This window comes from Buceros rhinoceros, unplaced genomic scaffold, assembly GCF_000710305.1.
Source record: "Buceros rhinoceros silvestris isolate BGI_N320 unplaced genomic scaffold, ASM71030v1 scaffold1006, whole genome shotgun sequence".
Classification (NCBI taxonomy): Eukaryota; Metazoa; Chordata; class Aves; order Bucerotiformes; family Bucerotidae; genus Buceros; species Buceros rhinoceros.
The window spans coordinates 152,579-163,949 of record NW_010416692.1 but is presented as its reverse complement, the minus strand read 5'-3'; the positions used below and the strand labels follow the sequence as shown (position 1 = coordinate 163,949).

The window sequence follows — 11,371 nt, the reverse complement described above, 5'->3', positions numbered from 1 at the left end:
CTTTGCTACTGCTGTTCCACTCTGGAGAAAGAGCAGCAGGAGGTGCTGGAGGAGGAGGATTTATAGCAGACACTCTGGAGACCCAGAGCCAAACTCTGACTGCTGGAATTGCACGCAGGCTACATGTGCCACTGGGAGGTGGTGGAGTGTAGTAATAAGTGCAGTTGTTTTTGTGTACGTAATCACTTGGATAATCACAGGAGAATCTGCAAGTGAACAGAACCATATCAGATTATTTGCTTTTTATATTTGATTAATACTTATTAAGAAATAAAAAAACATTGAGCAGCTTTTTTTTTTTTTTGAGTTGGAAATAGTTTAAAAGCACGGTTTTTTCGCCCTCCAGTTTGATTTGCAGTGAAGGTCTATTGTTTGTAAGAAGTCATTTAATACTGAGAAAAGAACTACTGATTGCTATGAGGCTTCTCTTTCCCCCACCTCCATTACTCAGAATAATTGAGAAATTGGCCTTAATCTACAGCAATATGCATGGGGACAGATGTATCCGAGGTGCTTTGCCTGTTGAGCACTAACATTAGCTAAGTATTCTTCTTTTAAATTGAGTATTAATTCTTTTTTTGAACTATTACCATTGTCTTTGAGTGATGGTGATTTCCCAGTAATTTTCTAAGTGTATCGTTTGTTTCTGCCAAGAAGGTCCTTCTAAAGGAAATGCATTTTGCTGTTGAGTATCTGGAGTATTGTATGTAACGTAGCGGACTTATTGTCAGTTAAATTAAACTTGTTTCTCAACACAGGAGTGAGGCATGACCTTGGATATACTGACCATGATTTATCAATCAGATACTGAAGTGTCTGGAAAACAGACCTCTTTCTGTAGTTTTCCTCCTTCATGTGTATGCTAATGAATCTCTCAATACAGAAATATAACCTAGGAGATTAATTCTGGGTTTTATATCTTGTTTTGCCCTGACCGTTGTTTTGGAACCTAGTCAAAATATGTTCAAAATACGTCTTCTCTTAAGAAACAATTTTTGAGTGAATACCACTTCTTTTTGGAAGTGTATATTATTGTAAAACTCCTTTTTAAATAATACTGTGAGATGATGATATATATATATAAATAATACCAGATGATGCGGAAAGCTTTGTTCTCCATTATGACTTGAAGTGCTTTTTATTCCTTGAGATACTTGGCATTGGAAAGGTGTTTTTTGCAGAATTCTTATAGCAGCCATAAATACTTTTTCTAGAGGGATTTCCTGTTTGCTGTACTTTGCCCTGTGCTGTTGCCAACAGACACCTTGCTTTTCATTCTAGAGAGGACAGGAGTGGAGAAAAAAGCCATCCAGAGCAAATAAGTAAACTGGTGGGGAAAAAAAATCATGACACAGACTGCATATTTTTTCCTTTAATTAAGAAATGTATTCTTGCTTTTATAATTCAGTGAGCAAGGCCTACATATCAATTATTGTTTTTATTATACGGGGCAAACTTTTAAGATGTATCTAGAGTTGCAGAGAGATACCCAACATCTTCATAGCTTCTTTTACATCAGGAAGTTGTTACTTAAAAAAACCCCTGACCTTTAGTGGTGTGGGATTTTTTTATATGTGGGCTTCTGATTCCTAAGAGTGGTAATAGAGAAGGGAGAGAAGTACCCACTTCCTCCACCAAATTTTCATTGAATATTATTTTAATGGAAAATTGAATAAAGTTGTAAATACTGCAGGAGCCCTTGTTAGTAACCACAGTGGTGGAATTTTGCTAATGCTCTGATAGTGTGCCTGTTAAGATGCTTGTGACTTGCATGTAATGCAGACTCTGTAAATTCATTTTTGTTTAGAACTCTGCCTGCCAAGTAACTTGATGCTGCTGAAGTTCAATGCAGAAAGATCTAGCGATGACTGTGAGTTCTAATTAGTGGTCAAAGGAAGAAACATTGTTAAGTAGGGGCACACTTAAACCCTTACTGTTATTGTTTGAGAATGAGAAATCCACATCAGATTTTCATGTGTGTAGCTTCTCTTGGATTACAGAATTTAAACTGAGATGGTATTGTGAGTCAAGTCTAAAATACAGACACACAGTATTTTAACTACCTTAGTTCTAGGGAGTAGACCAGTATGGCTAGCATAATTTCAAAAGTTAATTGGAATGTTTTGCTACTTGTTTTCCAGACTTGCCCACAGGTTGGGAGGAAGCTTACACTTTTGAAGGTGCAAGATATTACGTAAAGTAAGTTGAATCTTTAATTGTCACAATACTTAAATTTGAATTAGTTGGTCTAAGTGTTGCACTAATCTTGAATGCATTGCAAACTGAATTTAAATGTAATAGTATAAATCTAAAAGGACTATTCAAACTTGTCATCATGTATGTAGTTCTTTGTTTATTGAATTCTGCACAGCTAAAACAATTTCTAGATTTTTTGTATTAGTACTTTTAATTAAAGCTGCTTAAGGATGCAGGTTCAAATGAAATTTCTCCTGCAAGTGTAACCATCTAGCAACAAATGTCCTTGCAAGTCAAGAGTACCTTGAGTTTGTCTGCTTGGCAGTTGTGTGTATACACTGTCATGCTGTAAATGCTTTCAGAAAGGCAAGACCTTACTTTGTCACTGGGAGAAGAGTCTTGATTCAGCTTTATTATCTAGTAATTATGTTGTTTAAAGCCACTCTGATGATTTAATGTGTCTGTGTTCTTTGCAGACCTCCTGTTTCTGCTCCTAGCAATGATTTTCATTATTTTTTTAGTCAAGTTTTAGTAGGTTTTGAGGAATGCGTCCACTGTGGTATTCTTGCTGTATGTATTGTCCTTTTGGATGAGAGGCATGGAAATAGACCACTCAAGTAGAAGTCCAGAGGTTGTGTTGATCAGATCTGATCAAAGTCTTACAAGATTTTTCTCTCCAGATACTCAGACTGCCCTTACCTGGAAAACTTTAAAGTGGCATCTGTGTGTATTTTTCTGTTACTTAACAATTTGCAGGCTTTTCTTAATTCATTCAGGAGTCTTTACTCAGTATACGGTGTGCTTGGCTTGCCATCTTTAAGTGAATAGTGTCATCAGTGGGTAACTTCTATGAGTGAAGGTCAATAGTAGTCATAGAGGTTATAGGCTGCAGGCAGGTTTATCAGTGTCTTAGTGTTGAACAAAAGGTAGCTGTTCTGTATAAGTGGCATTGTAGACATTGTGAGATGGGTGTTACATGTGTGTTTCATGCTTTATTTTATATAGGTCGTGTTTGATTTGATCATAAACAAAACAAAAAAATACTGAAAGATAATGCTCCAAAAATCTGGTCAGAACTGGTGCTGCACTCCCTAGCAGGGGACTTCTTGTTAATAGGTGGCGTGTTTGTTTTACTGTTATGTTCTGCCTTCTTGTAGTTTACATTACACTAGAGTTGTATAGCAACTGACAAGAATTACATGAGACTGAGGGCAGGAATGTACTAAGGATTTCACCTCTGGTGTTCTGTTCAGATTATTAAATGAAGATGAGTGAAAGTTAAAAAAGGTGTATTCGTGTGTGTATATAGTATAAAAAGAAATTCTTCTAGACTTTTGGATCTTGTTCTCATAGAACAAACCTATGAACAATGCTTTAGCTACAGTAACTGGAAAATAGCAACTTGAATTTTATTAAAAAAAAGTGTGTGGACAGTTCTTGTACAGTGGCTGATGTGCTTATGCATAAACGTACCAAGTGGTAGGTTGTTTGTGTACTCTTGCCCTTCTAGATCTTGTATTCAAGGTGTTACCGTATCTGTTAGGGTGTACATAAAGGTGATTTATTTTGCTGATGGCCAACACTAAATATCTCTGTATTTGAAAGTTGTGCTGCATCTTTGAAAACATGTTGCACAAACAACACTTCTCTGTGATTTGATAGATGTAGGAGGGTAGCAGGGATAGTGCTGTCAAGCCTGGTGAAAGGTTCATGTGGTAGGACCAGTTTGGCATCCTTAGTGAAATATGTGTTTGTTATGTAGCCTCTCAGGTTGAATTTAAACCTCTACCCAATGATAGCTGCTCCTTTTAAAGCTGTCTAGCATTCAGCCCTACCAGTGCTAGAGAAGATGAGCTGACATAGGCAGGGTAACAACAATATAATCACTATCTTACAATCCTAGGCAGTGTAACTCTGGTTCATGTGTTGATTATAATAATTCTAGTTGTCTGCATCTAAACTACTATGGTGCTTTTGCGTGAGTGGGAAACAGCGCAGGTTGTTGTAACCTTGTGCTGTACTGGCACCCGCATGTGTGGATTTTGAACTGTAACCTGCTCATTTAAGTGTACTGATTTGCTAAATACTAATGTTTATTGTCTTGATTACAGTGTGATACAGCTATGTTAAAACTTAAAGTATTGAAAACTTGGTCAGGTCTGAAAGAAATGTTTTGTTTTATGTTCTGGTATGATTTACAAGGGAATGGATGTTAATGGCATACTGTTGATGCATTCAGCCACGTGAAACTTGGCCGTTGGATTTCTGTAGTGTGTCCAATAACAGAGTTAGACAAAAAGGATAGTCAAGTTTCCTGATAACATAAATAACTTCACCTAACTTCTGAGGCATCGCTTCAAATATGTGGGTTGAATAAAAATATTTAACAACCTTGCTTTATGGCAACATCTTATGCTAGACTGTGTTTGGAAAATATAAACCTTCTGAAAATTATTCTTATGGTTCTTTTGATAATAGGTCTTCAATGTTCCAAGTGGGTGTGTCGCTGAATCTATTACCGTGCTTTTTCTGGCTTTGAAGTAGTAAACAGTGTGTAATCAAATTGGGATAATGTCGAGGAGATAATCATCAGTTAAATCTTAACATTTCTTGGACTGTCATATCAAACAAATGACTGAGGAAACAGACTGCATTGAAATGTGATTATTTTTAAAGGACGCTGTATTTTTCTTAGGATGTGTACATTTGTTTCCAGAATAAGTAAGTACCAAATAGTAACTACTTTAAACACCTTTTTTTTCCCCACCACAGCATTGAATTTGTTCTAGCTTTAAGAAGGAAGGAGATTCTGAAACAGGAATAGATAAGGTTGCTTCCATTGTATAAGGTGCTTTTCTATAGAGTTTTATTAGTAAGTTCATGCTAGCTAGGACTTTGACGTTTTTTGCAGGGTTTTTTTTGATTAGTAGAAGAATTCTGATACTCGGTAATGATGGAAACTTTCTCCCACATCCTCCTCACCCCTTGTAAATGCAAATAAAAAAAGGTGGTATTTGCTGTTTGGAGTAAAAAAAAAAATATGTAGTGCCATAAAAATTTCTGTATGTTCTCATGGGATGTGGTTACGTTGTTTAAGTGTTTTGTCTCTTTGGGAATGAGAAAATTTGCTTTTGTTTACTTAATGTTAGAAAAGTTAGTCCTTCCTCATCACTTCATGGGAACTCTGTCAGTAAACTTTTCTGGAATAATGCTTGGTTTGGGTGTAATCTTTATTTATACAATAACTAAACTTTTACCCGGGACGTAAGGCTATGTGACTGTAAAATCCACATGTTCAAATATAATCTTTAATAATTAGTTCATTACTAGTTAACTATTGAGTCTTCTGTATTACGAAGTAAAACAGGATATAGGAAAACTCCTCAGTTTGAAAATGATGGCACAGCATGCTGAAAAATTTGAAATTTTCTTTTGTTCTGCTTAGTATACATCACTGGACTAGTGTATTGAGAACTTATTGAGCTCTGAAGAGTTAAGGGCTTTATACCAAAAGCAGACTTAAGCTGGATAGTAGTATGGGAAGCTTAGGTTACTTACATTATTTATAAGTGGATAAGGAAGGGGACCCATGTGACTATCCCAGAATGATACTTGCCAATCGAGAAGACATACTGATATATATACTTTGAACTCCTCACCTGTTAAAATCAATGAAAGTTTTCAGCGTGATATTTTTAGTCCCTCATTTTGACTACATAGTCATTAGTCACCAAGGCACTGTTTTTTGAGTGCTATAAAATTACATAAATACATCTTTCTCTGTATAAGTGCGTCATAGACATGTGTATCAGAAACCCATATTGCTGATTAAAACCGCCTGACTGTCTAAACTTGGGCACCTGCTTACTTATCTGGCCTTTTTTCCCCCTCTTCACTGGTTCTGAACATATGTTAGGATTTTTGTATTAATTTTTTAAAACCAGATTTATATTATTTATATACTTTTTCGTTATTTATCAGAACAATTTTTGCCTGTTGCTTGCTAAAGCAAGGCATTGGCAAACCCAGGCCAAAGCTGAGGTGAGTTCAATGTTGTGTCAAGTAGAGGTTTTGTATGCTTTTGCAGAGACTTCATCAATGCAGGTTTGTTTATTGTAGGCATGTAGCATGAAAACTGGGAAGATAAGAAAAATTTAAGTGATCAAAAGGACTAGGATCTATTTCAGTCTTGGGTTTCTGTTTCTTACTAAAATAAACCTGTGCTCATTGAGAATTCAGCTTTTGTTTGAGCCTTTGTCTTTTATGTACATTCTAAAGATCCTCTCCTGTTCAACTGAGACTTTCTCCAGAAAAATCAAAGAACAACTAGTCATGTTTGCAGAGAAGCCTTTTCTTGAAAGGAAAAAATGAAATTTGAAAAAAAATAACAGATCAGACTCTTTTCTTCCAACAGTAAGAATCACAGCATACCTCTCTGAAATCCGGTCCTTTTCTCGTTACCTCTAACCTTTATTTTACTAAAATTAAGGAAAGACTGAATTTTGTTCTTGGACTTCATTCGTTTTATTTTTACATGGTGTAATCTCTAGGTCAAATAATGTCATGTGGCTAGATGGGTGAACTGGGACATAACATTACAATGACTAACTTGTGCCTTTTTACCTTTGTAGTGAGCAAAGCTGCTCAGAAAGGAGATCTTTTTAGGAATGCCTGCAAATTTGTTATGTGTTCTAACATACATTTATTTATTCCACTGAAATATTTCAAGAATCAAAAGGACTGCAATACTGAAGCTGGATCTGGAGGTTGAAGAGTTCTAGATAAAGGAAGATAGGTGTGGGTCAGAGAAGACATGGGTCTGCTTCTAAAAAGCTGCTTGTGGCGTGGATGTGGAAGGAAGAAGATGGATGTAGTGATGTACTGAAGGAGAAGGCTAAAAGGGTGGGAGTAGTTGCAGAAGAGGGAGGAATGGAGGTTGGACCAGGCAGAAGGGAGCGGTGGCAGTGGAAAGTCGGTAAAAGGAGTAGAGGTGGGAGCTGATTTCCTGGGAGCAAACTTGATGGAATTTCTCCCAGAGGGAAGGGTGGCAGAAGTTCACCCCGTGAAAACATGTTGTCTGACTCGTGTGCAGGTCTGGCAGGGCCAATTACCACTGACTTTTGAACCTGTTTCAAAGTTAGTCTGGCAGGTAGAATAGCAAATGTGAACATTAGGAATTACTGTGCTTATAAAATCTGTTTTTGACTGTGACGTCTGTGGTTTGATGTTTTGAGCTGTCTCTTCTGAAGTGTGTTTCCAAGTTGGGTAATACTTGAATACTTTAGTTTTAGTAAGACAGACTTGAAGCCATGAGGGAACTTACTGTTTTGTTATGTTTTTTAACCATTACTGAGTTTTTAAACACTTGTAAGAATTAATGGATAATTATTTAAAAATGAAGAAATCTATATGTAAGTTGTTACATGAAATGTTGAAATCCCTGAGAAAGACATAGAAGATACTTGAGCTTTTTGATATTCTGATAACAAATTAGTAAGTTAGCTTCCCCAGTTTTGGATACTTGGTTTTGGAAGTGATAATATTTCTTCCCTAACTTTGTTCTTAATTGGTGATGGGGTTAATAATAGCAGGTAAAACTGATGTTTTATTATGTTATTAATGTGAGGTGAATTCTGTGGTCTTTTGGTTTTGGTGCCTACAATGTGTGAAGGGTGGTGAAAAAAGAAAATGGTGAACAATCATAACTTCTTACGTAGCTGGCTGCTGCATTATTTTATACATATAGTGATGCATTTTTTTTGCCAACCCCTCCCCGCTTTGGGAAAAAAGATAACTGAATTGATGTGCGCTCTAAGAATTATTTTGGGACCTGTACCAGTATTTCCTCTTCCTGCTGTGTCAGAGTGTTGCACAGGTTCTTTTTCTCTTCCCTATCCTCGGTACTCATGTCCTTCACTACCTCGAACTGAGGGACACTTCCAAAAATGTCTGAACTGGTAGGCAGGTACCTTCTAAACTTTTCCAGCGCAGAAGTCTACTTGGTATAGCCGCTATTCGTTAGAAATTTTACAGGTTCAAATTTTACCACGTGCGTGTTAATGTTTTGCTTTTACTTAAAGAGATTGCATGCGCTCTTTTTCTGTGGTCTGCAGGTGTTTTGTTCTACTGGATCAAAACTAGCATCTGTTGTTGTGCTGCGCTAAGCCTGTTTTTCCTGCACATGTTTATGTTACGCTGGGTCTTATTATAATGAATTACACTTTCATTAAACCTGAAACATGCTTTGGTTGGCAGTTCAGAGTGATCTCAGTAGGCTTCTGTGTGAGTGTGAGAGAGGGAGAAAACTTCTGTGAAGCTTGAGGCAAATGCTGGCTGGAAGCAAAGCTCTACAGCCCTGACTGCTGGAATTTCTGCCTGTGGTGCCTGTATCTGTGGTTTTTTTCTGTGTTTCAGTAAGTAAATACCTAAATTTAAACACTTCCCCCTTCTCTCTCCCTCTTTCTTTTGAATGTGGAAGATTGCCATTTATCTCTGTTTGCTTCACTTGCTTATGCTTTTGGTTGAAAGGAAGGTGTTCTCTGACAGTGATAGTGGCACCTTCGGATAGTAGTCACCTTCGGAAGCAGGATTTGGAAATGGAAACTTGATAGCACAGGCACTACAGTAAAACTCTTTGGAAAGGATTCCTAGTTCCCAGTACTGGGTAGGACAGGGAGGTCTGCTTAAATAGTTGGTTGTGCAGTTGCGTCTTTCTGCTCCAGACCTATAAAATTCAAGTTGAATCTTGTTTGAAATCTGTGAAGTGGAAAAAGAGACTTTAAGAGAGCATTTTGAATGCCTGTGTGGCCAGTGATGGTCATAGAGCTTTATATAAACAATTAAAAAACATTTGCATATTCAGGAGGCTTCAGAAACTTTGTTGTTCATGGTTTGCTTCACGGTGACTTAGTAAGAAAAATTATTTTGAGGAAAGGTATATTGCCAAGCAACTTATCATTTAAAATTAGCTTCCTGGTTTTTGTCTTCTGGAATCATGTTTAGTAGAAAAAAGTACTTCACTAGTTTTGTGCTTTGTTAACTGGAAAGATTTCAATGTGTCAGACTAGGTAAGAGGGGCCCAAATAAACAAAGGGATTTGAAACGAGAATACCCAGTGAAAGTTTTGATTTAAAATACCATCTTTCAGTTCCAGTATTTCATGAGAACTTGTATATTTATATACTCACCGAGTAAGAGTATCAAAATTGTATAAAACCAGAAAAAAATACAGCTTTTGAAAATTTTATGCAGGTTGTACTACTAGCAAAATTCCATCACTTTGTATTTTTTTTGTTCTCTAATTTTGTGTTAAATACTACTGATTATGCAGCTGCCCACCAATGTCTAACGTTTATAATTTTTGAGAACATCTTTTGGGATATGAAAAACGGGTAACGTACATCTTTAAAGCTTTTCATTGAACTTGGTTATAAGAAAGACCAAAAGCTCACTTTGAAATAAAATGTAAGCAACAAGAATAAACAAGTGCTGCTCCCAAATTACTATTGGGAAGAAAAAAAATCCTTTTAATCTGAATGTCGAAAAGGGTAACTTGGTTTCTTGATGGAGAGAGTAAAGCTGGCTAAAATTTTGGGGATTTTGTTCGTTGGTTGGTTGTTTTTACATGTAAGCCACACCATTTTATAAGGCTACTTTCTTTTGTATTTTTGCATGTATAAGGAAAATCCTCCAGATAAAATTTCTTAGTTGAAATCTTTGGTAAAGTTTGATACAGAAGATTGAAGAAATCTTCAAAGAAGTTTGAAGAAAATTACAAACAAAAATATGTTTGAGCAAACGGGGTCATAATATCAAATGCTTATTTTAACAATTAATTTTAATCAGAAAAATGATGCAAGTTAAACCTCATTAGAAATTCATATAATCTGTTCTGATCTCGAATCTCTTTTATGGTACAATCTCTATCTTCTATGCTTGATGTGGGTTATTAGTTGCTTACTTGGTCTGAAACGCTAAGCTGTTATCAGTTGATAAAGCACACAAGTGTTACTATTTTATTATTTTCCATGAATAAAATTTCTGCTTTTACCGATTGATCCATCTTCTTTATTGTATCTGCAGAATTAAAAGCATTTGACATTTGAACTAATAAATTTTTAGCTGGCTGAATTGAACATCTAAGAAGAGTAATATAGTGAATTTTGTGAGTGTAAGTCACTAAAGTTATCTTTGATGGGGCAGGGAGGTAGTTACTAAAATATTTTACAATAAATTTGAAGAGTTTGGGAGCCTAAATACTTGCACTCATTACTGGGAGTTCCGGGCCATCTGTCTGTAGTTGGTAGTCAGTAAAAAATAGCGACTTAGGGTTTCTCATCTCTTTATATGAGCGTACCTAGGGACTACACCAAGCTGATGAGCCTTGAGATGCATGTTCAGATCTCTGCCATACATTTGGTCTCCTGATTTGGTCCCTCCTTTTGCTCAGCTTTAGATAAAAATGAACTGACAATTGTCAAGAACACTTGATAAACCTTGCCTTGTGTATTGTGGGGAGGAGACTAGAAGGAAGTAGTGTGGAAATTGTCATAACACTGCTGGAAAAGGTGGCTTGACTTCTGTACTATTTGGTACTGAGCCTTGTTCTTTCTCTGCACCTCCTGTGTGTCTGATAATTCAATTACTAAATTAAAGGGATTTTAAAGATTTTAAAATCTTTCCCTGCCACAAATAGTGTTTAAGAAAAGTTTAGTCTTAAAAGCAGATAAACTGACAACAAAACCATTAAATCTGTGTAATTTTCTAACTGAGTGCATTGGATAGTACATAGTAAACAGCTTAAAAGATGAAGTCTTGCAATTACTTAGACAAGTGATACTTGGTCTTATGGGTGAAGTGACTTCTGTTTAAATATAAATGAAATGAAGCAGTATCCTCTTGGCCCTCTCAATAACAGTAGTGGGTTTTTTATTTTTAAATATATGTGTTTGTGTAATATATATGATGCATTGTTCTTTATGCCTCTTTCAAGGGCCCCCCACTGCACATTTCTTACATTTGCATTTCACTTCACTTTCAAAATACAAAAAGATTTCCAGACATCAGGAAAAATCAGAACTTCTTCCTGACGTGCTCTTTATTCTTGTATCTTGAGCTAAACACAAAATAGATTTTGCAATATGCTTCAGAGTAGAGCTCACTCTGCTGTGGCTGT

The 11,371-nt window shown here is 36.2% G+C and overlaps 1 protein-coding gene across 1 annotated transcript in view; it reads left to right on the top strand.

Annotated features, from left to right (window-relative positions):
- Window positions 1-2,149: 2,149 nt before the first annotated feature.
- The window catches only part of PLEKHA5 (pleckstrin homology domain containing, family A member 5), a 158,325-nt gene continuing 149,103 nt past the window's right edge, over window positions 2,150-11,371 (top strand). The window contains exon 1 of the mRNA XM_010137880.1: window positions 2,150-2,199. The gene's annotated coding sequence lies outside the window, so the exon portion shown is untranslated. The remainder of the gene's footprint in view (window positions 2,200-11,371) is intronic.